A 23,762-nucleotide genomic window follows, 5' to 3' on the forward strand; every position below is an offset into this window, starting at 1 on the left:
AATTGTACCATTTAAATGGATGGACTTCAAGGTGTGTGAACAATATCACAATAAAGCTGTTATATGAAAAATAATTTCTTGACAATTATTTTCCCCTCTATGCAACTAGTCCGCTGCACAATTTAAGAAAAAGAAAAAACCAAAACAAACCAAACTGTGCCAGGAGCTCTTTAGGACTGCAATGTCCCTAGGTCTCCAACGCCTCTGGTGGTGCTGTTCCTGTTAACACACACAAGCTGGGCTGGGCTAGTTAGGGACTGTAACTATCTTTCTAAAATCGACGGTCACATGTTTCACCCTGGGAGAGGGAAGCCTGGAGGATGTCACATACTCATGCCTTCAGCTCATTTTTAACTGAACCAAGCCCTGCTTTCAACACTGTAATCCCTCTCACTATAAAAACACGTGACATCATCAAGCACCGCCATCATGACACATGAAAGTGTTCAAGGAAATTACCTGGGGCAGAAACACTGAGGGAGGTGACAGAAGCTCCCTCAGCACTGACGCTCCCTTTTGCAGACTTCACCAGAAGAAGCTGGGCTTTATGGCCGGAGGCTGTCAGCCCAGGGAGCAGTGCCCACTCCACTGAGCTGGTCCTGAGGGAGCGGGAAAGGGAGAGGAGGGCAGCCCAGGGGTCACGGGGCAGGGAAAGCGGGGGATTGGGGACGCAGGCTGCAGCCCCGCTCAGAGGCCAGCCCCAGCCACAGCTGCCCCGTCCGGGTCCGCAGACCCCGCCGTCCCAGGACACAGCCCGCCCAGGGACTGGGATGGGCCGGCGGCTGAGGAGAGGAAGCCGGGGAGGAGAGGACTCACGGGCGGGAGAGGGGAAGGGGACGCCAGCCGCAGACTGAGGGGAGACCGGCGGGGGCAAGAGGTGGCAGGTGCACACCTGGCCCTTGACAGGTGTGGCCGGGGCGCCGGGCAGGTGTCGCGGGCAGAGGGGCCTGGCCCGAGCAATAAAGCTGAACACATGCTGACTCGTGCCCTCACGGGCTGTGACACATGGACCGCCCTCCCGCAGCCGCCTGAAGCTTTCCCGTGAACCCCCCACCTTGCACTTCCACAGCCGGAGGCCCCGGCCCGGGGGCAGGAGCTAAAGGCTTACCGGGCGACAAAGCTGAGAAGACTTTGGGGCCGATCCCCGGCTCAGAGCTGGAGCTTCCAACCCGCGGTCCACCTGGCACTGACTGCGCATGCGCAGGAGGGCCAGCGATCCTCTAGGTTCTGTGAGAGAAGCTGCGGAAGTGAGGGAGGGAGAAGATGGGAGGAGGAGAGGAGGAGGGGAAAAGTGGAGGGAGACAGATGGACAGGAATTGCAGAGAGAAGGGAGGGATCTGGAGAGGGGAGGGGAGTAGCAGAGATGGAGAGAAAAAGGTTTACCTCTGGGGGCATCCTGAAACAGAAGTCAGTCCTGCCTCTGTACCCTTCTCTAACACTTCAAGGCCCGCAGCTCAAGTTTTACCTCCCTGGCCCAGCCCTCCAGCCGAAGCCTCTGCAGAACCCCTACGGGATCACACCCGTTGCCCCCACGCGGAGCTGGGTTTCCTGTTGCTCTGGGAACCAAGCACTCGAAGGTGTTGTCGCTCAGAACTACCTTGGGAAGAGTACATATTCCCTTCTTACACGCTGGGAAACAGGCAGGCAAGATCTCTGTCTTAGCTCCACTGTTCCAAGTGTTGGGCTGGTGGGGAGCGTGAGGTACAAGATCAGAGCCCCAGACAAAGCAGACTGCCTGAGTGTTGGTGCATAGTCCCCATCCCTCCTGAGTAAACCATACCCCACCCTAGTGGAACCATCAAGGGCTCACAGTAGTTCCCTGGGTGTGGGAGAGCTGTCCTCAGATCCAGTGCCCAGCTTGCTAGGTAGATAGGAGTGTTACCAAGTCCAAATTCATTCTCCTCAGTGCAGGACAGGCCAATAAGTTCAGAGACCAGGTGTTGGGGCATGGAATAGCAAGTTTCTGTAGACCTTGATGGCAAACAAATGTCCTGGAAAACCATCTCCCCAAGTCAGAATTCAGGCTCCTTTCCTACGTGCTTGGTTGTAGCAAACTTCTTTGTGTAGGAATTCTTTTTTGTTAGAAACCTTTGTTCTTGCAGCTATCTGCCTGAGTCAAATCTCTGTAAACCTCCAGCAAAACAAACGTTATTTTCTTTTCTGCAACTTGTTATCTTTATATGAATGGAAAAGTGATAAATATCCTTAAAGGTCAGAGCCTTCAGAATAGGTTCTCCTGTATATTTCAGGCTCTAGGCAACACTGTTTCACAAGCAAGATGAAGCCTATGGCAGACAGAGGTATGGTTAAAGTCAAAGGAACAGATCTAGTATGGAGTCAGTTTTGTTCTTTTCTATTACCCGGGCAGAAGGCACTTGAGGATTTAAACCCTTTAAGTTAAAAATAAGTAAAAGTTTAAAGGAATTTACATACATAGGTGGGAATGTGCATAGCCTATCTGGAAAAGCACACGAAGGATAATAAACAGTGGCATCTCCAGGGAGGGCTGAAAGAACAGAGGGTGAGGGAAAACTTCTTTCACTTGTGTATTTTTGTGCTCTGTTTGAATATTTTTAACCATATGCGTGTATTTCTTTTTCAGTTAAAAAAATTGTAATGGAGTGAAGGAGTAACAAGCTCAGCAAATAGAGCAGCCATAGACTCACTGAGCCATCACTTTTAATTTAAGCCAGGATATATTTATTGACTCTCTCCTATGTGCCCAGTGCTGTATTAATACTTCTTTTATTATTTTTATTATTATTTTAATTTTAATTTTTATTTTTATTTTATAAAATAATGACACACTATCCCTCACCCCTGCCCAACGCTGGTGGGAAACCGAGTTTTTCTTGAGTTGTTTTCCAAGGAGTAGAGATGAGTTATAAACAGAACGCATCTTCCGGGCAAAACAGTCGGATTGGTTTTCCAGCAGGCCAGACAGCTATGAAGGGTTTGCAATAGAGGTGCCCAGAAGCTGAGAGAGAAAGCCTCCAGGACCCTACAACAAGCTGCCCAAAGTGCCTTCTCCATGCCACTACTGAAATAGGAAAGAACAAATCTGACTCCATGTTAGATCTGTTCTTTTGAGTTTAACCCTGTGCCCTGTTTACTAGGTTTAGTCTTGTTGGTTCTGCACCTTTTGTAAAACAATGTTGCCTAGAACCTGAAATATACAGGAGACCCTATTCTCAAGGCTCTGACTTTGAATGATATTAACACTTTTCCATTCATATAAAGATAACATGTTACAGAATAGAAAATAACATTTGTTTGTTGAAGGTTTACACGGATCTGACCCAGGCGAAGAGCTTCAAGAACAAAAGACTCTAACAACAAAGAATTCATAAACCAAGTTTGCAACAACCAAGCATTCCTGCTTCCCCTTTTTAATATAAAAAGAGCCTGAATTCTGACTTTGGGGAATGGTTTTCCAGGGCATTAGACTTCCAACTTCTTAGCTGGGTTTCCAAATTAAAGTCACTAATTCTTGCCCCAAAACTTGGTCTCCCGATTTATTGGCCTGTAATGCACGAGCAGAACAAGTCTGGACTTGGAAACACAAACATACATTGAAAGTACCCATTTGGTATATTAAATTACCTGCTTCCACTCGTCTTCCTGACGTTTTCTTCTCTTGACAACTCCTGCTATGTTTATGAAAACCGTGTCATGTGGACACATTTGCATCTCTAGCCACTGCCCTTCCAGGTAAAAACTGATGCCAAGAAGTCAACGGAAGTTGCTAGAATGTATTACCTGGCCAGAAAAGAGCAGATGTTGTTACTGGCTTATGTTCAGGAGCAGGCTGGGACACCTGACAAGGTGTCATAAGTACGGATAGACAGCTGGCACCAAAGGAGAAGCTTCTAAGCCTCCATGAGGGACTTGTTGGATAGGAAGGAAAAGTCCCAACCTATAGCTCTGATCCCACCACTAGCTTCCTGGGCGAGGCTGGACAAGTCACTTAAATTCTCTAGGCCCGTGCTGTCCACCATGGGAGCCACCATCCACATTCAGGATTATGAAGTTATTCTGTAGCCAGACAGAACTATAAATACACATTTTATTGCAAAGGTACAGCAAGTATAATATTTAAAAACATTATTGGTTATCTTGCCCTAACGAGTTATTTTTGTATGTCTAGCTTTCTGTGGTTTGCAATGCCTGTGACTAATGTTTCCCTTACAGTGAGTTATTTTGAAATTATAAGTTACTGGACACAGTACCCTCATATCACACTTGAAAAAAAATTGATCCACATAAGCAAGGTGATCTGACTTAGTAGTTATGAGCAGGGACTCTGGGGTCAGCCTGCCTGAGTATAAATTCTCACTCTGCCTCCAGGGTATTCTGTGTGAATCTTGGAAAAATTATTGTTGTTGTTGTTGTTGTTGTTGTTGTTGTTGTTGTTGTTATTTGTGCCTCTTTTTCTTTCCCTTTTAAATAGCGAGGAATATGTAGACTCTATCTCGTACCGTGTTGCCAGGATTAAATGAGTAAACGTCTGTGCTGCCCACTTCCCTGGGTTTCAGCATTCTCCAGGCAATCAGTGTAAAACTCAGAGGCATTCTCCACTGTCTTCGTCAGTCTGGGATGCTGTAACAAATTACCATGGGCCGGGTGGCTTAAACAACCAGCATGTTCCTTAAGTTTTGGAGGCTGAGGTCAATGCATCTGGGAGATGATAGCCTTCATGTCTCGAAGATGGCTGTCTTCCCACTATCTTCATGGGCCAGAGAGAAGCAAGCAATCTGGGGTCCTTTATAATGGCACTAATCCCATTCATGAAGGCTCTACTCTCATGACCTTATTTTATCCTAGTAATCAATACCCAAAGGCCCAGCCTCCCAATACCATCACCCTGGGAGATGGGGTTTTGACATATGGATTTTGAGGGGATGCAAACATTCAGTCCACACATCGGCTAACTCTCCCCAACATGCAATCATCAAATCTGTAGCTAATTTCAAAGTAATGATTATATCTCTCTGCCCATTTCCATTCCTGCATCCACTAACACTGAAGCACTGTTATATTTTATTCCTTATTTTTCTGGTAGAGATTTAATTGATTCCTCTACTCCAATGCTCTCCTCACACCAAACAGTCCTATTAACAGCCCTGCCAGGTAGGTCTTCCTCCTTAAAACACCTTCCCACTGCACCTGGTTGTTTTTTAGGTGTAAATGTCAGAATCCTCTCCACACCCCAGCCTAGAACTTTAATCCCTTACACTACCGCTCACTATGTTATTTTTCTATTACCACTGTAACAAACTTCCATAAGCTTAACAGCTTAAACCAGCACAGATTTACCACCTTATGGCTGTGGAGGTCAGAGATCCAACACAGTTCTCATTGAGCTAAATTCAAGTTGCCAGCAGGGTTCCTTCCTTCTAGAGGATCTAGAAGAGAATGTCTCCTCATTTTTTTTCCAGTTTCCAGAGGTCACCCACCTTCCTTAGCTTGTGTCCCATGACTTCCTCCATTTTCATGGCCAGCAGCCTTTCTGAACACTGCTCCATAGCTACACCTCCCTCTGATTTTAAACTCAGCTGGGCTATGTCCTCCATATTAAAGACCCCTGTGATTACATTGGGCCCACCTGGACAATCCAGGCTACTCACCCTATTGTCTCATCTCAGGATCCCCTTCTCCCCTCCCATTCAGGCATTATGTATGTGGCTGTGACACTCACCTTGTGTGACATTTCCTCCTATGAGCAATTTAAGGTTCAAGGCACTTATGAATGACTTTTTGTTTTTCTTCCTTAGTCATTCTACCTTCAGTATGTGTGGTGAGATTATATGAATCCTTTTTATTTGTGGCCCTCCACTAAACTTTAATAATATATCATGGGTTTAAAAGGCTAATAGAGAATTTAGAATACAGAAATCCTCTAAGATATTTCTCCTAATATATCTGTCATCCCTTTTGCCATGTACAGAAACATGTCACTGTTGGCTAACCTGTGGCGGGGGAGGAACATGATTCTGCCACCACACTCCCCTCATTCACACCAATTTGATGATCGGCTAACCAAGGATCTATGCTCCCCTCTTCACTCACTTCCTCCTCCTTTCCACTGACTATCCTGTTCGCACTGCTTCGTTCATTAACCACATCAGGATTTCATGACCACATTCTTCTCTAAATAAAATGGATATCTTGCATCTAATGTCTGATAAATGTTCTTATTGTATATGCACACACTGACCTACACATAACCCCACCCATCTGTTTATTTTCCTAGAATCTTCCAGAGGAATCAGTTCCATGATGATGATGATGATGATGATGATACTGACAGTGATGACAGGGGCCTCTCAAGGATTCTGACAAAGAGGGAATCAACAAAGGGAGGGAATCATTGCAAAATTGCCCCAGAAACAGGCTTAAAAGTAAATAACAGCTAAAGTGTTTAATGGAATTGTCTAATATTTAACTATTTTTAAAACTTTGTAACAATGAACTTAAAATTTTAATGGGAATTTTCATTCACCCCTAACCAAGATTCAACTCTAGGACCAAAATCTAAGGACTTCTATCTTCTAACAAATTGTCCACTAGCCTTTTAAACACGTGATCCTTTAAAAAGGGTAAGTGCTGGGCTGAAAATAAGCAGGATTCATATAATCTCACCAGACACAGTGAATGTGGAAAGACCAAGGAAGAAAAACAAAAAGCCATTCATAATGTCTTGAAACTTACATTGCACACAGGAGAAAATGTTAGCCACTGTGAGTGTCACACCAACATGACGCCTGAGTGGGATGGGGAAGCTGATCTTCCTCATCAGACATTTATGCTGATTTGTTAGATGCCAACACAGTTTCCTCATTGGATTTGCTTCTAATAAGTATGGAAGAGTTTAGGCTCTACCAAGAGCAGACTAAACATTTTCCCCTGCTGTCAGGTCACTGGACTGAATGTCCCCACAAGAAGGATATGATTATGTTTCATAGGGAAGTCTTCCTGAGAAGTAATAGGCTTTTCAAAGGCAGAACTGCAGGTTCGGGCATGGAGGGCTGGAGGAAGGCTAGAGGGGACACTGGAAAAACAGCAGGAGTGAGTTCAGATACTGCTGCTCAGGTCACCAAAGTCAGCAGTGCTATCTTTAAGGATATGTCATTCTCCCAAAAGTTCCATGAGTGAAGGAGCCTGTGAACACTAAGCAGGCTTTTAAGACACAGCAGCACATAATTTGCATCACAACTCAATTACAGTATGTTTTCATATTTGGAAAATAATTAGCCCATTGTTCTTTGAAACTGCAGCAGTAGTAATAGAAATAAAAAAGACTGAGCCGTCTTGGAGACAACAATCAATAAACAATTCTAAATCTGCAGGATTCTTTGACAATATGCAAGCAATGAGATAGATGTGTGCTGCAGATACCTCTTACTGCAGGGCTCACTCCTGGCAAAGAATAGAACTAGTTTTCTCAGCAGACAGAGGGAACCAAGTCAAGATTCCTAATCTTGAGAGGTTTACTATATGGCAGGAAAGATCAGAGAAGTGCATAAAGCCAAATATGAATAAGTGTAATCAAATATTATGAAATGTGAATGGAGCACAGATGAAAGAGTAATTACTTTCACCTGGGATCTAGAGAGACCTCTTCAGAAAATGTGGCTTTGGAGATGGCCAAAGACATGGGTGGAATTTTGGCAGAAGAGGATGTAAGGAATTTAAAAACTGAGTCTAAAATTCATATAAAAATGCAAAGGATCCCAAATATCCAAAACAACTTTGAACAAGAAAAACAAATTTGGAAGACTTACACTATCTGATTTTCAGACTTTTTTTTATAAAGCTACAGTAATCAGAAAGTATGGTGTTGGTGTAAAACAGGGAAATAGAATAATGGAACCGAATAGAAAGTTCAGAACTAAACAAACACTTATATAGACAATTGATTCTCAAAAGGATGCAGTGGAGAAAAGGATCTTTTCTACAAGTAGTGCTGGAATTGTTAGATAGTGATATGCAAAAAAAAAAAATGAACTTTGATCCACACCTCACAAAATATACAAAAATTAACTCTAAGTGGATCATAGATCTTAATAGGAAATCTAAAACTATAAAACAGCTAGGAGAAAAAGCATAGGCTTAAGCTTTATGATCTTGGGTTTGGCAAATATTTCTTTGCTATGACGCCAAAAGTATAATCTATTTTAAAAAAAGTAACTGATAGAGTGAACTTTACAAAAATGAAGACTCTTCAAAGCTCTTCTAAACACTGCAAAGCAAATGAAAAGACAAGCCATAGACAGAAGCTATTTGCAAATCATATATCTGGTAAAGGTCTTTCTTTGTGTCTGATCCAGAATAAAAAGTTTTCAAAACTCAATAATAATGCAAACACCTGAATGAATGAATGAGGCCAGAAAACACACTTCAGTAAAGATATCCAGATGGATAATAAGCATATGAAAATATGCTGATTAAAGATGCCATTAGTCATTAGAGAAATGCTTTTAAAAACCACAGTGAGATAGTAGTACACACACATACTAGAATGTATACGATTAGAAAGACCGACCTTACAAAGTGCTGGCAAGGAAATAGAGCAACCAGAACTGATACACACCACGAGGAATTTACAATAGCACAATCATTTTGGAAAACTGTTTAACAGTTTCTTTAAAAATGGTAAACAGCAATCTGCCATATAAGCCAGACATTCCTCATCTGATGCTTTAGAAAATAAAAGCATATGTCCATACAAGGATTTGTAACCAAATATTCACTGCAATATTATTTATAATAGCTCAAGTTGTAAACAACCCATGCATCCATCAAGAAGTAAATGAAGAAACAAAGGATGGTCTATCCAAACACTGCTCACAATAAACTATTCAGGAAAAACTCAGCACTAAGCAATACTCTGCTATAAGAAAAATAAGCTATTAATACAGGAACACAGATGACTCTGAAAATAATTACACTGAATGAAAAAAGTCAGACAACATAGAGTAGATACTGCATGAATCCATTCATACAATGATCTTGAAAATGCAAACCAGTATGTTGTGATAGAAAGCAGATCAATGGTTTCCAGGGGAATAGATGGGGAGGGAGGGAGGGACAACAAAATGCAGGAGAAGAGTTTTGTGGTGATGGGTATATTCACTGTCTTGAATGTGGTCATGGTTTTTTGGGGATATACTTATGTCAAAATGTATTAAGTTGTACATTTTAAATGTGTGAAAATTATTTTGCCAAGTATACCTCAAAGCTGTCTTAAGAAAAAAGGCACTTCTGTCCTGACACAACTCAGGGCCTGATTGGAGTGAGATGATCAGTCCCTCACCCTGTCTGCCTAACGGGAAGGTAGAAAACCTCTTACAGAAGATAAGATATGGATTTTTCATTTGCAATATCTGCCATGTAATAAAGAATTTCTAGACATGCAACATGTCAAGACTATATGATGGATAAAATGAGAATAATAAATATTAGACAAAGGATGCAAACCCCAGGTGATGTAGGCATCAGAGTTACCAATAAAGGCTATAAAATACTTTTAATACATTCAAGAAAATAAGGAAATGATGGGAGAATATATAACAGGGTCAAGACTTTCACCAGAGAAATATACTGGAATGTATTTTTAAGAAAAATCAAACAGATACTCTAGAACTGAAGCTTTCAGCTCTGGAAACAGGTAAACAGAGCTAATTAGGATCCCTTTTAAGTAAAACTTTCAGTAATGCCGGATAAAATACAACAAAAGTAACACAGAGCTAACTATGGAGAGAGAAGTTCCCAGGTGACAATACAAAGAGGACACTTAACGCCAAAATGGTAATCTTGTGAGCTGATGCCACTGCACCCTGGAGGGAAGGGGTTTTCATCTGCACATAAATAGGGATACAATGTCCATTTAGGAAACAGAGTCCATACCAGATGTAGAAGAGTCTTCCTTTATAGAAACCTCTGCATAAGACGTATTGGAAGACTTGCCTCTTCACTGAAAGGGAGACTCAAAGTTCTCCACATGTGCACACAGGAAAGGGGTGAAACAACCGGTTCTCTAGGGAAAAACAAAGTCTCCCTTAAAAAAATCTAATCTCCACGCCCCTGCTTTATATGAATGTGGAATCCAAATTGATACTCCACTGAAGATTCTGGAATTCCCAAACCAAAAAATATAATAATTCAAGGTTGATCATATCACCTGGAGCCTTAGGATAAGCAACACAAAATTGTTCTCTAGGGAAACTTTTAAAACCAAGATGTAAGGGACAATCATAGGAAAAAAAATGTACTCACTATAGAGAAGCTCCCACAACTCTACACACACACAGACACACAACTAAAAACAGAAGGAAATCAGTGCCACTGGGAAGAAAGATCTAACCATAAAACACAAGATGATTAATATTCCAGAGCCTAAAATTATGAAACAATCTAAGAGAGAGCATAAAAGAAGTATGAATGAATCATTAAAAGATAAAATGAATCTTATATAACATAATGAACAATCAGGACATCATGAAAAAGAAAACAGATCAATTTTTAAAGAAACAAACAGAATTTATGGAAACAAAATACAGATATCATTTGGTATATAAAATTCAATGAATGGGTTAAGTAACATTTTAATCTTCAATATCTAGGGTGTTCATTAAAATTCAACAGTAATCTGTAAAGTAATTGTTTAAAAAGAGAATAAAAATAAAGAAGTCAAAATGAAGAACGCAAAATAGGCCGGTCACTATTCTAAGTTCTTCATCTATTTTATCACTTAATGCTCACAGTCTTTGAGGCGGATAGTACCACTTTTTGTACATGAAGAAAGTGAGTCTCAAAGGGATTACATATACTGGTTACATGGTTAGCGAGGGAGGGAAACAAGCCCGGATAGGCTGTCTCTAGACGCCATGCTCTTAACCATGACTGCAAGGTATATAACAGGCAGGAGAAAAGCAGAGCAAATCAAATAGAATTCACAAAACAAAATGCCAGAAATAAAACATCATCACTAATCACAATGTATTTAGATGAAATAAATAATGAGTTAAAAGGTTTACAGATTTCATTTGTTTACCTGAGACAAAGCAGAATTAAAACTTAAAACTGGTTGAAAGCTTAGAAGAATAACAGAAAGAAGTCAAAAGTTACAGCCAGAAAAAGAGACACCTGAGAAATACTAATCAATGGAAAGGGAATCACTCAAGCCTCCCTCAGGTTCATAGGTACCTGAAACCCACCTTGGCCTGACACTTACCAGCTCTGTGCCTGAGCGAAACTCTCAGTCCCCCAGAATCTTTGTTCACTCACCTGTGAATGAAAGGAACGATCCCTCCTTCCATCCGGCCAATTTGTATTGACTGCTGTGCCACGGGTACAGGTCAAGCCACCTGAGGTCCTTCAGTGAACAAATAAGGATCCTTGTCCCTGTAGGACTGAGGAGGAGCAGAACATAAACTACAGTCGTGACAGTCATGTGAAATATATGGTATTCTAGAAGATGATAGAAATAATATGATCAGGGAGAGGGGGTTTCTGGGGCAGAGACAAGGGGAAGGCAGTTTCCAGGTTAAAATGAGATGGCCAGAGCTGGCCTCACTGAGGACCTTGAGAACGGGGTGCTAGTTGCTGAGCTCCATCTAACACAGCACCGCACACTGGGTGACGTGAACCACTGAGGCTCACTGTCTCACAGCCCTGGGGGCGGGGTGTCTGCAGGCAGGGTGTCAGCAGGGCAGGCTCCTCCTGAGGGCTGGGAGGGAGAGGCTAGTCCAGGCCTCTCTCCTTGGCTAGGAGACGACCGTCTTCTCTCCACATCTCATCACGTCATCTGCCATGTACGCATGTCTCTGTGTCCACATTGCCCCTTTTTATCTGGACACAAGTCATACTGGATTAGGGCCCACCCTAATGACCTCTTCTTAACCAATGACATCTGCAACAACCCTATTTCTAAATGGGGTCATGTTCTGTAGTCCTGGAGTTTAGGACTTCAGCATATGAGTTGGACAGAGACCGGCCAGGGCAACAGGCCTGTGGGTGCATGTCTGATGTCCCCAAGGGACAGCAGGGAGGCCAGTGTGGCTGGAGCGGAGTGAGCCAGGGAGAAAACCGGAGATGAGCTTAGCTTGGGGAGGGGGAGGAAAGCTGTAAGGTCACCATAAGGACTCTCACTTCTTCACTGAGTGAAATGAGAAGCCATTGCAGGATTTTGAGCAGGGAAGATCACACCCAAGGTTTCAATCATGCCTGACTTAGGTGATGAGGATGAAAATATTTAGGCTTTTGAGCTGATTATAGTTAGACTACATGTTGGACTTTGAGTTGATGGTGTAGTAAATGAGACTCTGGAGGGTGTTGGGATGAGGTGGATGCATTTTGCATGTGGGATGGACAAGAACCAGTGGGGCCAAAGGGAAGAACTCGGTAGAATAATGGTCCCCAATATGTCCACGGTCTGATCCCTAGAACCTAGAAATGTCACTGTGCATGGCAAAAGGGACTCTGCAGGTGTGACTGTCAAGGACCTTGGGATGGCAGATCACTGTGGGAAAGCAAACGTCATCATGGAGGTCCTTGGAGAGAGACAGATTGGTCAGAGACAGAGATGTGATGTGGCAGCAGAAGTCACAGTGACACAGGGCGCTGGGCCAAGGAGTGTGAGCACCTCTGCAAGTTGGGAAAGGTAGTAAGATGAATCCCTCCCAAGAGCCTCAGTGTGGAACGTAGCCTTGGCCACACGTTTGTTTTAGCCCACTGACATTGACTTTGCATTTCTGCACCCTAGAACAGTGAGACAATGGATGTGTGTTACTTTAAGCCACTGAGTCTGTGGTCCTTTGTTACAACAGCAATAGGAAAAGAGCTCAGGAGCTAACATGAACATGAACCCCAGGCTGCTTTCTGTGCCGGCAGGAAGTCCTTTGTCTCTGATCCTAGGGGAGTGTCCTGTCTTCTGGCAGAATCCACAGACTACCTCATGCTAACCTGGCAGCTTGCAGGGGGTCAAATCTTAACCCTGCACAGTTCTTGATATTTAGTTAATAAAAAAGTTGGTGTCATCATGGGTAATTTTCCATCTTTTAAATACACTTCAGTCTTCTAATTGAGAGACTATGTAAATAGTTTTCAATCTTTATAATAAATAACTGTGGTTTTATTTGGTTACTTAAATTATGAATAATAATATTCACATTAGTAAAAGTTATTAAAATCAACATTTTTCAATGAAAATATCAAATTTCTTTTTGCATGAACATGTATTAACTACAAGAAATATTCCATGCTTTCTTCAACGATTTAGTGTTAGAGTCTTAAAGAATAATATTTTCCTCAAAAGATATTATGGCGAGGGGATTTCTTTTGGTGGTACAGTTCCTACATAAAATCTGGTGCATGGCTCAGGCCACTGGGAACCTAGAGATGATAGAAATAAGGAGGCATTATAAACACAGAACAATTTTTAAAGGAATTAAAAAACTGGATGTGTGAAAACAAAGAATCAGAGAATATTCTGGTGAATAAAAGTATTTTTCAGCTTAAGCAAGACACTGGGTGAATAAATCTAAAATGAAAAAACCACCGAGAGATTAGCAGCGAGTCATGCATGCAGTGTGACTGATTAAAACCAAGTTGTTTCCAAACCAGTGTGCAGGCTTGATGCCTTCATGAATCAAGTCTGTGTGGCACCAGGCCACCTCGAATAAATGTTGATGAGGTATTTATAAGCCCTTCACCATCCCAGCTCAAAGCCCACACACGAGCTACATGACCATCGCCTACACATCTGCAAAACGCCCATCATGGTGAATAGCACTTTTCTTGCTCAGTAGCCGGTGGCAGGGCACTGTGAACAGACAGAGATACAGGGACACAGGGACACAGAGGCACCTCCCTTTACTCAGCTGATAACCTTCCGTGCATTCCTGGGGACAGGATTGTCATAAAATGCACCATGGATTGATCCTCCTCCTAGGAAAGGAACAGTAGGGCTGTCCTCAGGTTTGAGCAAGGGTGGCCTGGGGATCTCAGAAGAGCTGTTTCAGCACAACCAATAGAAATGATGGCCACCGTGACCACGAGAGACGTCCCCTGCCATCTCAGTAGGCACTTGGGCTCCTGACAAAAGCTGGGCTCAGTAAAGGGTTGAGTAGAAGGCACAGACCTGAGGGATGCCCCAGCAAGAGACAGGAGGTAGGGCCTTGTTTATACTGCTCTGGGTGTATCCCAGCCTCATCTGAATACGAAATCAGAAATTTGCAAAACAGCAGAGCTGGGATGGATCACCTACTCCAGACTCCTCTCCTTACAGTTTAAAGGGTGGCAGCCCTGGGAGGCAAAGCAACGTGCTAAAGGCAGAGCGTGGATGTGGCAGCGCCAGATTAAATGCACCGTGCCAATCCCCATTCAAGGCCACTAACACTGAGTATGGGGCCAAGGTTTCCAACTAGGAGAATGAGACAGTGTAAATAGTTTGTTCCCCCCAAAACCCCAAATGTTTTTTAAAGGCACAAAACTCACCTTAACTAGCTCTCTTCTGAGGGGCTCTCTTCTGTCTCCATCTTTCTGTCTGTCTCCATTTCTCTCTCTCAGACACAAACACATACAATTTTGTGAAAGGGGACTTCCTGCCATACAAAGACAGACTTCACATCTTCAGAGAAACACTTGACAAAGCACATTTCCAATTCAAGTCTTTGTGTGAGGTCTGGGCAACTGGCTTATCTTCTAGAACAATTGGTGGTTCCAAAATCAGGAGATCATCTTCCCCAAAGGAAGATTTCTGGTCCGTGTTGATGAAGCTGGGGGTGTCACATTTCATGAGCCCGTTCGGCTCCTCTGGCCACCTGCTGCATCTGATGGCTTCCTGGAGCTGAACATCCCTGTCAAGGGCTATGGTTGGGATAGCAGATTTGGCCTTGTCCAAGTGGCCCACTTCATTGATGTAGCAGTGAAAGAGGGACCTAGGTTCGTCATTGCCCTGTCAGAGAACACCTTGGGCACCAGCGGTCTTCCAAAGTCTGACACAAAGCTGTTCAGTCTGAATCTCTTCTCGGGAGACCCTGCATTGCTATAAAGAAAACCAAAATAAAAGATCGCTCACACTCTAGCTCGGTGACCTGAAGACTCATAGTTTTTGCCATCTACTGAGTGCAAGTCCCTGCACAGAGCATGCTGACAAGCACTGGAAGTGAGAGACATCACTTCTGAACACATACAATTAAACCCAAGGCAAAAGTCTCAAGTGAGGGACCTTGGACCATCCTGAAAAGACATCGTTCCCTGAGAATTCTCGGTATTGCTGAATAGCACACCAGTGTTTCTCATTGGGACACTCAGATCATCTTCATCAGAATTAGTTAAAGTGCTTCTTAAAATGCAGAATTCTGGGGTGCAGACCCGCAGCATCTCCAGAGGTAGGGACCTGTAGTCTGTACTTTTAGAGCAGCCGAGATCTCTGAACACGCTCAGGTTTAGCATCGCATTCTACATCGGGTCACCTGAGCATCGACAATGCTGTCTCACATGGTGGGTGGCTTGCCATGTGTGTCAGGGTGCTGTCCTACCCACGAGACTCCCCTGATTCTCAGAAATGACAGTGCTGCCCCATTGGGCAAAAAATACCACCATTTCACAATGCATACGCAGGGCACCGGACTGACAGATACAATCAGTGATGGGAGAGGGGACAAAACTCATGTTCCTGATCCCTTGTTTCACTTACTATGGGACAAATGATCAATTCAAGGGTAATAAATCAGTGAATGAGTGAATAACATGACTCTCGTTATTCCCACGAGTGCCTGGAAGAGCAAGCCTGGGCACACTGAGAAACATAACAGCCCATCTACGTAATTGCCATCCTCCCCAGATCTATGTAAAGGTTACTACCACGCAGGCAGTGTCTCCTGAAGGGCAAGAATCATGTCTGAACACACTCTCAAATCCAGAACAGAACCTGACAACAATTAGCTCTGGAGTCTGTGTTTAGCGAGTGTGGAATCTCAGTGATGCCAGCTCTTACACCTTGCCTTCCCATCCCACCCATCATGATATGGCCCTTATGACCAGTTCTCCCGGGACTGGGGCCACGGAACTCATTTACAGGACTGGAAGAATCTGATCATGTAAACCACCCCCCAGAATATCATCAAGAGTCACCTGCATTTCAGGGATCAGTAATCCCAGAAGCTTTGCAGTTCAGGCAGCTGAGGGATTTTTATATCAGCTCTGTCTTCTACTGTGACTGCCTGGGTGACATCAGACAAGGAATTCTCAAAAGCCTGAGCTTTTCCTTTCAGGAATAATCTAATTAACAAATCTCATTGAGCACTTAACAAATGTGATGTGAAGATCAATGATTTACACAGGAGTACAACATTCATTAGGTCGTGGATTTTGAATCAGAGAAAAATCATTTGAGAAAGATTGACAGAATGTAGCTTTAATGCAAATTTAAGTATTCTTACCTTTCAGCAAATCATCTTCTTCCCCTACTTATCACTTCACCCAAGTTTAAAAGATGTTTGAGAACAGGGATGATTGTGCCAGGAATCTGTGACCCAATAACCTAAAATGTCTCCTAGGAAAAAAAGGGGAGTAACACATTTTTAAAAAGTATGGTGAGGACAGCAGGGCCACCCCCCAACTCCACACTAAGGAGCTCTGAGTAATAGCTTTCCTGCCTGCCTGGGGCATCAGCTGATGTGAAAACCCACCCAGAAAACTCACTGTCCAGCAGCTCTTCTGTAACACAGGCTACACTTTCTCAGGATTAAGAATTGGGTCCAGTAACCCCTTCGCTGAAGAATAAAGACAAAGGAGAACAAGAGAGTTCTTCCCCTCCCCAGGGGAGAGCCCAGACCTTGGGCTGCATGCACTGCGCCCACCTCCCAGGAGAAGGAAAAACTGGAGAAGGACGCCCTGCGAAACTAGGGCAGCAAAGTTAGAGATGGGAACAAGTAGACCAGCTGGCCTGGGACAGCACCCTCCGTCGCTGCCTTGGCAGCTGCCTCCGCCCCCTCAGCACATCCTGCCCACCTCAGGTGGCTAAGCTGTCAGGGAAACTGTGCTTTGCGACCTGGGGCAACAGAGGCTGCCCCCAGGCCAAGCTGCTGGGAAGATGGGAGCTAAACCACCAGCTCCCAAGCGGCAGGCTCCATACCTTCGACATCACCCCGCCACCCCCGCACCTTAACGCACCCCCGGGGCAATATGACCCTGAGAAGTGTGACCTGGGAACGAGGGGTGGCAGAGGCCGCCCCCATGTCAGGCCTCCAGAGAGATGGGAGGTTATCCTCCAACTCACAATAGGCAGCACCCCTCTCCTCCCCACCCCCTGATCTCACAGCGCCCACCTCCCAGGAGCAACCTGACCTGGTATGGTGTGTCACACGAATATTGGACGGGAGAGGCCGTCCCCAGGCCACGTCAGGGGAAAGGAGAAGAAGTAGCCCCATTAGGCAGCTGCGACGGCCGGCTGCCCCTGCCCCTCGACATCATTGCGTCCTCCTCCCAGGAGCAAGCTGACCTGGAGAAGGGCATCCGGCTTCTTGGGCAGCAGAGGACACCCCCAGGATTGGCCACGGGGAAGAGGGGAGCAAATTGATAAGCTCCGTGCTGCAGGTCCTCTACCGCCGCCGTCGCCACCCTCGCACCTTAAAGACACCGCCCAGGGTGACCCTTCCCATCAGGCTGAATGGGACAGGTGTGTCTGGTGATCTGGGGCAGGAGAGACGACTCCCACACCAGGCCATCTGGGAGACGGGAGCCAATCCACCAACTCCCCAAGGCATCCCCATCCCCCCGCATCAGCCACCACTCCTGCCCCCTGACCTCACGGTGGCTGCCTCTAGGGAGCAGGCTGACCTGGAGATGGACGTCCGGCGAACTTGGGGCAACAGTGACCGCCCCCAGAGCAAACCATGAGGGGAAATGGGAGCAAATGGACCAGCTTCATGGGAAAACCCGCCACTGCTGCCACCACCCCCAACGTACCACGCCCACCTCCCGGGGTCAGGCCGACTAGGATACACGTGTCCCGTAACCCAGGCCAACAGAGACCGCCACCAGGACAAGCCCCGGGGAAGATGGGAGCAAACGGGCCTGCTTCCCCGCTGCAGGCCCCCGACCCCCGCCACCCCTGCACCCTGACTACCCTGCCTCCCGCCCCCAGTTAGCTAAGTGGGACAGGGGTGTCCCGGGACCTGGGGCAGCAGAGGCTGCCTGCAGGCCATGTGGTGCAGACATGGAGCTAATACACAAGCTACCCCAGGACAGCCTCCCTATCCCCGCAGCCACCACCTTACCAGCTCCCTGACCGCACCACACGCATCTCCCAGGAGCAAGCTCACCTGGAGTCGGACCTCAGGCAAATCTCCGGCGGCAGAGGTCGCCCCCAGGCCAGGCTGCGGGGGAGAGAAGAAATGGAGCAGCTCCCTGGAACGAACCCCCTCCCCCTGGCGCCACTGCCCCCGGCTCCCAGGAGCAAGCTCACCTGGAGACTGGAGTCCCACCTCTGGGGCAGAGGAGGCCGCCCCCAGGCTCCACCGTGGAGGAGAGTGGAGCGAATTGACCGGCTCCCCCGCGGCAGCCCCCCTACCCCCGTGGTCCCCGCACCTTAACGGCACCGCCTCCACTCCCCACTCAGCAAGCTGAGTGGGACAGGTGTGTCCGGCGACCTGGGGCAGCAGAGGCTGCTCCCAGGCCCGGCAGCCGGGAGAAGGCAGCTATTCCACCAGTTCGCCAGGGGCAGCCCCGCTCCGCCCCCCTGTCGCTGCCACCGCCCCCTGACCTAACCGCCCCATTTCCCAGGAGCAAGCTTACTTGGAGTCCAACATCTGGTGAATCTCCGGCGGCCAAGGCCCCCCCAGGCCAGGCTGCAGGGAAGAGAAGAAATCGACCGGCTTGCCCAGGCAGCCTCCAACCCGCCGCTGCCGCCGCCTCCACCGCCCCAAAACATTGCACTAGCCTCCCGTGGTCAGGCTGACTGTGAGGATGTGCACTTGCCTGAGCACCTCCCTGCACCCCGACACTCCCTGTACCTCTGCACCACTGCCACTCTCTGCACTTCTGCACTGCCTGCACCCCCACATTCCCTGAACTGCCTTCACCCTCCACAGCCCCTGCACCCCTGCCACCACTTACACCTTTGCATTGCGTACAGTCCTGCACCCCTGTATGTCCCACACACCACCTCTTGGGCCTGTGGCAGAGTCTCTGCTGTTAGGCCAATGCACAGGAACTCACATATTTGCCAGAATATGATGCATCAGTGGACGTCTGTGGTTGGCTGCAGGAAGGTACATGTTCCCGGTCACTAGCCTGGGCCACTAGGGTGATCTCTGTGAGGTCACCCAGGAAGGGCTCAGAGATGCTGTTCTCTGGGAAGAGAGGAGTAAAAACCGGTCTTGAGGGCAGAGCTGTGCTCACCAGGCCGTCCACGCTTCATGTTTTACACAGGGCTTTGGAGAAGTGAAATGGATCCGGCCAAGACCTGCCTGCTGTGCGCCCACCTCAGTCCTGGGCTCTGAGGCAGACCGACTGGCTCCCACCGTCAAGACATCTGAATGGGCACCTGAATGGTCCCTTTGAGGCATCCCATCAGTTCTCAGGAAGAAGTCTGGCTGCTTCCACCCCATGGCCCTCCCTCCCATGGTGCTGGCCTCAGGAAGGTTCCTCATTTGGGGAAGAAGGCAGCCCACTCCCTATGCCACCCCTCACCTTTCTCTAACCCAGGCTGGTGCTTTCTCTGCCCTTCAGAGTCTGGAAAGCCATTCCTCTTCAGTTATGTCCCTTCTGAAATGGACTTGCTTCCACTCAATTCTAGGTGAGGATGCACCATGGAATGCACTGGGTAAGAGAACCAAAATAAATAGTTTTTTTCTGTGAGGTTTTCTGTTTATCTACTGGGATGGGCTGTGTGTAGTTTGCTACAGCCATTGGTGTGAGAGCCTAAAGCTGCCTGTGTGTCCTTGTTTTCATCCCCCCGCTGACTTTGGGTTTTCCCTAGACACTCCTGAGATATTTACTTCTTTTAATTTTATTCCTGTTGTTACACAGAGGCCCTACTGACATGGAGGTAAGGTGTTGGGGTAGCGGAACAGAGAAGGGCATATATACTCCTGTGATTAGTTCTCATTGAGCCTGTGCCCTGAGCTGTGACCTCCACAAGTGTGTCTTTCCCCTCACCCCAATTTGGGTGACACAGAAGGGATTTCCCTTCCCCCAGGCTGGTTAGGCTCTTTTAAAATAATTTCTCATTAAAAAAAAAACACACACACACAACCCCCCACAATGGAAGAGAATGTTCTGGGTGTATTTCAATAGAGCTATTTTATCCTTTCCTGGCAGGAAGCATGAGGAGTTTTCCTATGATATTCACTCTGAGAACAGGGTACGGTCCTGGAAGTAAAATGCATGAAAAAGAGCAGGGGGCCCCTCTGACTGGCCCCCTGAAGTTCTCAATCAGACTTCCCCACGCTGAGCCTCCAGCTGGCCTCAGGGACGTGTTAAATCTGCCTGCCCCCGGGGTTCTTACAAAAGCGGGTTCTGCCCTGGGAGCTGTGACTCTCCAAGCCTGCCCAGCTGCCTCTCTGGGTTGGGAGCAGCTTTCCCCCTCAGTTTTCTTGTGGATCTAAGAAGAGCAGTGGGTTTTCAGCTCCCTCAGCTCTGGTGTTGTTTTCAGGACAGAAGGAGCAACTTCTGAGCTCCACACGAGCTGGACCAGAGGCTGGAAGCCTCCCCTCCTCTGCCTCCATGCAGACAATCAGTGGCTGTGGTTCTAGCCGAGTTTCTGAAGATGTGGATTTAAACATACACATCCCAGCCCCCACAGGAGCACACAGTCCCATAAGTCCCTACAACATCCACTGGTAACTACGGAGCTGATGAGGACACGGGTTTCGGGGCTGCAGATGCCTGACTGCAAGACTTGCTCCGTGGCCTATTAACGTGGTTGCTCTGGGCCTTGTCTGAAGTGGCTTGCTTACCGCACCTGGTACATGGGAAATATAAAATAAGTACTAGAATCTCCACTTTTTCTCCCTCTTGGGCCTTCCAACCTAAAAAGTAATAAGTGAACTCAGATGGCCTAGTCACCACAATAAGGTCAGAACAGCCTGGCTCTCCTGAGTGATAGGCAATGACTTGCACCTTAACTCGGAACAGTAGGGGAACTGCCTTCCTCTAAATGGGCCTCTCCCCACACCAGGCATGCTCCCAGGTGAGACGGGGCAAACTCCCCCATTGAGGTGTGTGCTGGTGGCTTCAGTGTGACCTGGCCCTGCCGGGACATGAACCTGCAGTGAGGTGGAGGGTCAGGAGGAGGGTGGTCCCTGCTGGGGCAGCAGGGGGCCAGGTAGCACCCTGCCCAGCCTGGTGCCTTGGGCTTCCCAAAATCTCCTACGGCCCCCGGGTCGGCTCTGGTCTGGGCCACTCCATGCACCCTCCCAGTATCTTTTCATTAAGTCCCTTTTTTGCTTTTATCAGCCAGAGGTGGCTTCTGTTTCTTGTTCAGTGAAACAGTGCGTCAGGAAACCAGACTATTTCTAAGATCAGTAAAATACCAACTTTGGTCAGCTCGCCGGGCAGACCGTGCAGCACAAATTCTGGCACAGGGCTGTGCAAATGCCTTACGTGAAGGGTTCTCATCATCTGTCTTCAGAGATGCAGAAGCTGGTGGTTCAGGTAAATCCTCAGGGATTGAGGAATCCAAAGCTGGTTGGCTTCAAAGACTAACCAGTTGGACCAGACCCCTGAGCTGTGGTCAGAAGCCTGGCTCAATGTCACGCAGACTCAGCACCCTAAGTGTCCGGTGGGGCCGGTGCTGTTTCCTTTACAGGCTCTCGTTGGGGAGTCACTGTAGCCCCTTACACTCAGCAGTGAATCCAGCCCTCTTAGACCCCACACTGAGTGTTCCATGACACAAATCTCTGGAGTGTTTAATTTTCATCTTTGTTTAGGAGGATGAAGGTGGGGCAAGAGGAGAGATAAATTCACACTTAGTGACACCAAGTCACAGCCAGTACCTCCTCCTCGGAGAGCTATGTGTTCCCACAGTGGGGGCTGGGGGTCTGGGCAGAGCCCCTTCTCTGGTCACAGAGGGACTCACTCCTCTGGCTGCAACTGATGGGTTGGACAACCAATCCAGAGGGGACAGAGCATCTTTCCCGGGAATTTGGAACTGACACACAGAAATTAATTTCACTCATCTGGGGATTGGGAGCAATCAAATGAAACCAGAGCAGGAGAGAAAGTTACAAGTGAATGAGAGAGAGACAGAGAGACTGAACTTGTGAGAGCAAATAGTGGGAAGGAAGGAAAACAAAGGGGACAGAGGAATTCCAGCTCCTGGCGGTCTAGTGTGTCCCAGCCCATCAACGAAACTGCGGGATGGTTAACATGATTCCAGGTTTGCAGATTAGGAAACAGGCTGAAAGAGACGGGGGTTGGCTTCGGGTACACAGTTAATTTAAGTGCCACTGGACCCCTCACTTCCCACTGCCTGAAGGCACCATGATCCTCACAGGGACCCTGCTTTGCTTACAGCCCAGCACCCTGATCAAAGGGACCCTGCAGGAGTGGGAACTTCTCTGAGTGTGGAGAGTTCCCTGCACCGAGATACCATGCATCAGCCGGCTCCCGCTCACCCCAGGTTAACGTCTCCCCAGCTGTGCACTCTCCCGACAAGCTTCCCTCCCTGCCAGACACCCCTGTCCTTACCACCGAGTGTACTGCAGGAATTCAGGCACAGGGATGCCCAAAGCAACACGAGCCCACCGGCTGTACAAACAGCAGACTCCCAGCCCCACCTGGGCTCTATGGGGATTGTAGGTGTCCTCACCTTTCATGTATCTAAGGCAATCTGTTTCTTCAGCTGGAGGCTGCAGAGAAAAATAAAAGGTCCAAAACATCGTTCAGTGAGGAATTCCTCCAAGGACCTGACTCCAGAGTCTACAACCAGGTGTGCTGGCCGCTCCTACCCCCGGACTTGGGGTGAAGGTGGATTATTGATCAGCACAATCGCCGGTGGCCCAGCTCCTGAGCTTGGCTGCCCAGAGGGGGCTGGGGGAATGGGTAAGGCCAGGGCACTCAGGAAGAGCACAGAGGCCCTGCCCTCACACCTCCGCACTTGTAAACCGTTCCCCAAATCTCAAGGCATCGGACAGAGTGCAGCCACCACAATAATGAGATGCTCCCATCTCTTCACTCACTCCTGTCGGTTCACTTACGTGCTGAGCATCCACTGGGTCACAGGACATGACACACAGAATGGCCTAAGGGACAGGCTTGGTACTTCCTCCTGGATCCTGTTCAATCTGATGGAAGAATGATCACTCATGAAAGGTTTCTCAAAAGGATACATAGACAGAAGACAAATTGTAGAGTGAATCAAATTTTAAAATATAAATGAAGATCCCCCAGTCCCCCCACCTAAGGTTAACAGCATAAAGAAAATAGATCTTGCCTTTGATCACCAAGGAAGTGGTCACACCCTCTCAGGAGGAAAGGAGAGTTATTCTTTAAGCAGGACACAAAAGTGCCCCATCGGATTGGACCAGGACCTCTGCATTCATTCAGCAAATCTGTATAAGCTCTTACTACACATGGGAATCTAGTAAGTATACCCGTTCCCAAGGGTCTTGGGCTTTATTAGTCAACAAAATAGACATGACTCCCCATCACTGGGGGCTCAGAGTTTTAGCAGAGGAAACAGGCAGCATGTTGGGGGTAGCAAGAGCTTGGGGAAAATGAGTGATATGAGCAAACTCAGGTGATGGTGG

The 23,762-nt window shown here is 47.0% G+C and overlaps 1 long non-coding RNA gene across 1 annotated transcript; it reads right to left on the reverse strand.

The window, feature by feature from the left end:
* Positions 1–19,267: 19,267 nt before the first annotated feature.
* LOC135320816 (uncharacterized) lies at positions 19,268–22,791 on the reverse strand. The gene is made up of 3 exons (XR_010380146.1): positions 22,702–22,791; positions 19,702–19,830; positions 19,268–19,361 (listed from the first exon to the last, which is right to left on the reverse strand). It is a non-coding gene; the product is annotated as an uncharacterized LOC135320816 (long non-coding RNA).
* Between the last annotated feature and the right edge of the window lie 971 nt (positions 22,792–23,762).

Source organism: Camelus dromedarius, unplaced genomic scaffold (assembly GCF_036321535.1).
Source record: "Camelus dromedarius isolate mCamDro1 unplaced genomic scaffold, mCamDro1.pat HAP1_SCAFFOLD_126, whole genome shotgun sequence".
NCBI classification, from domain to species: Eukaryota; Metazoa; Chordata; class Mammalia; order Artiodactyla; family Camelidae; genus Camelus; species Camelus dromedarius.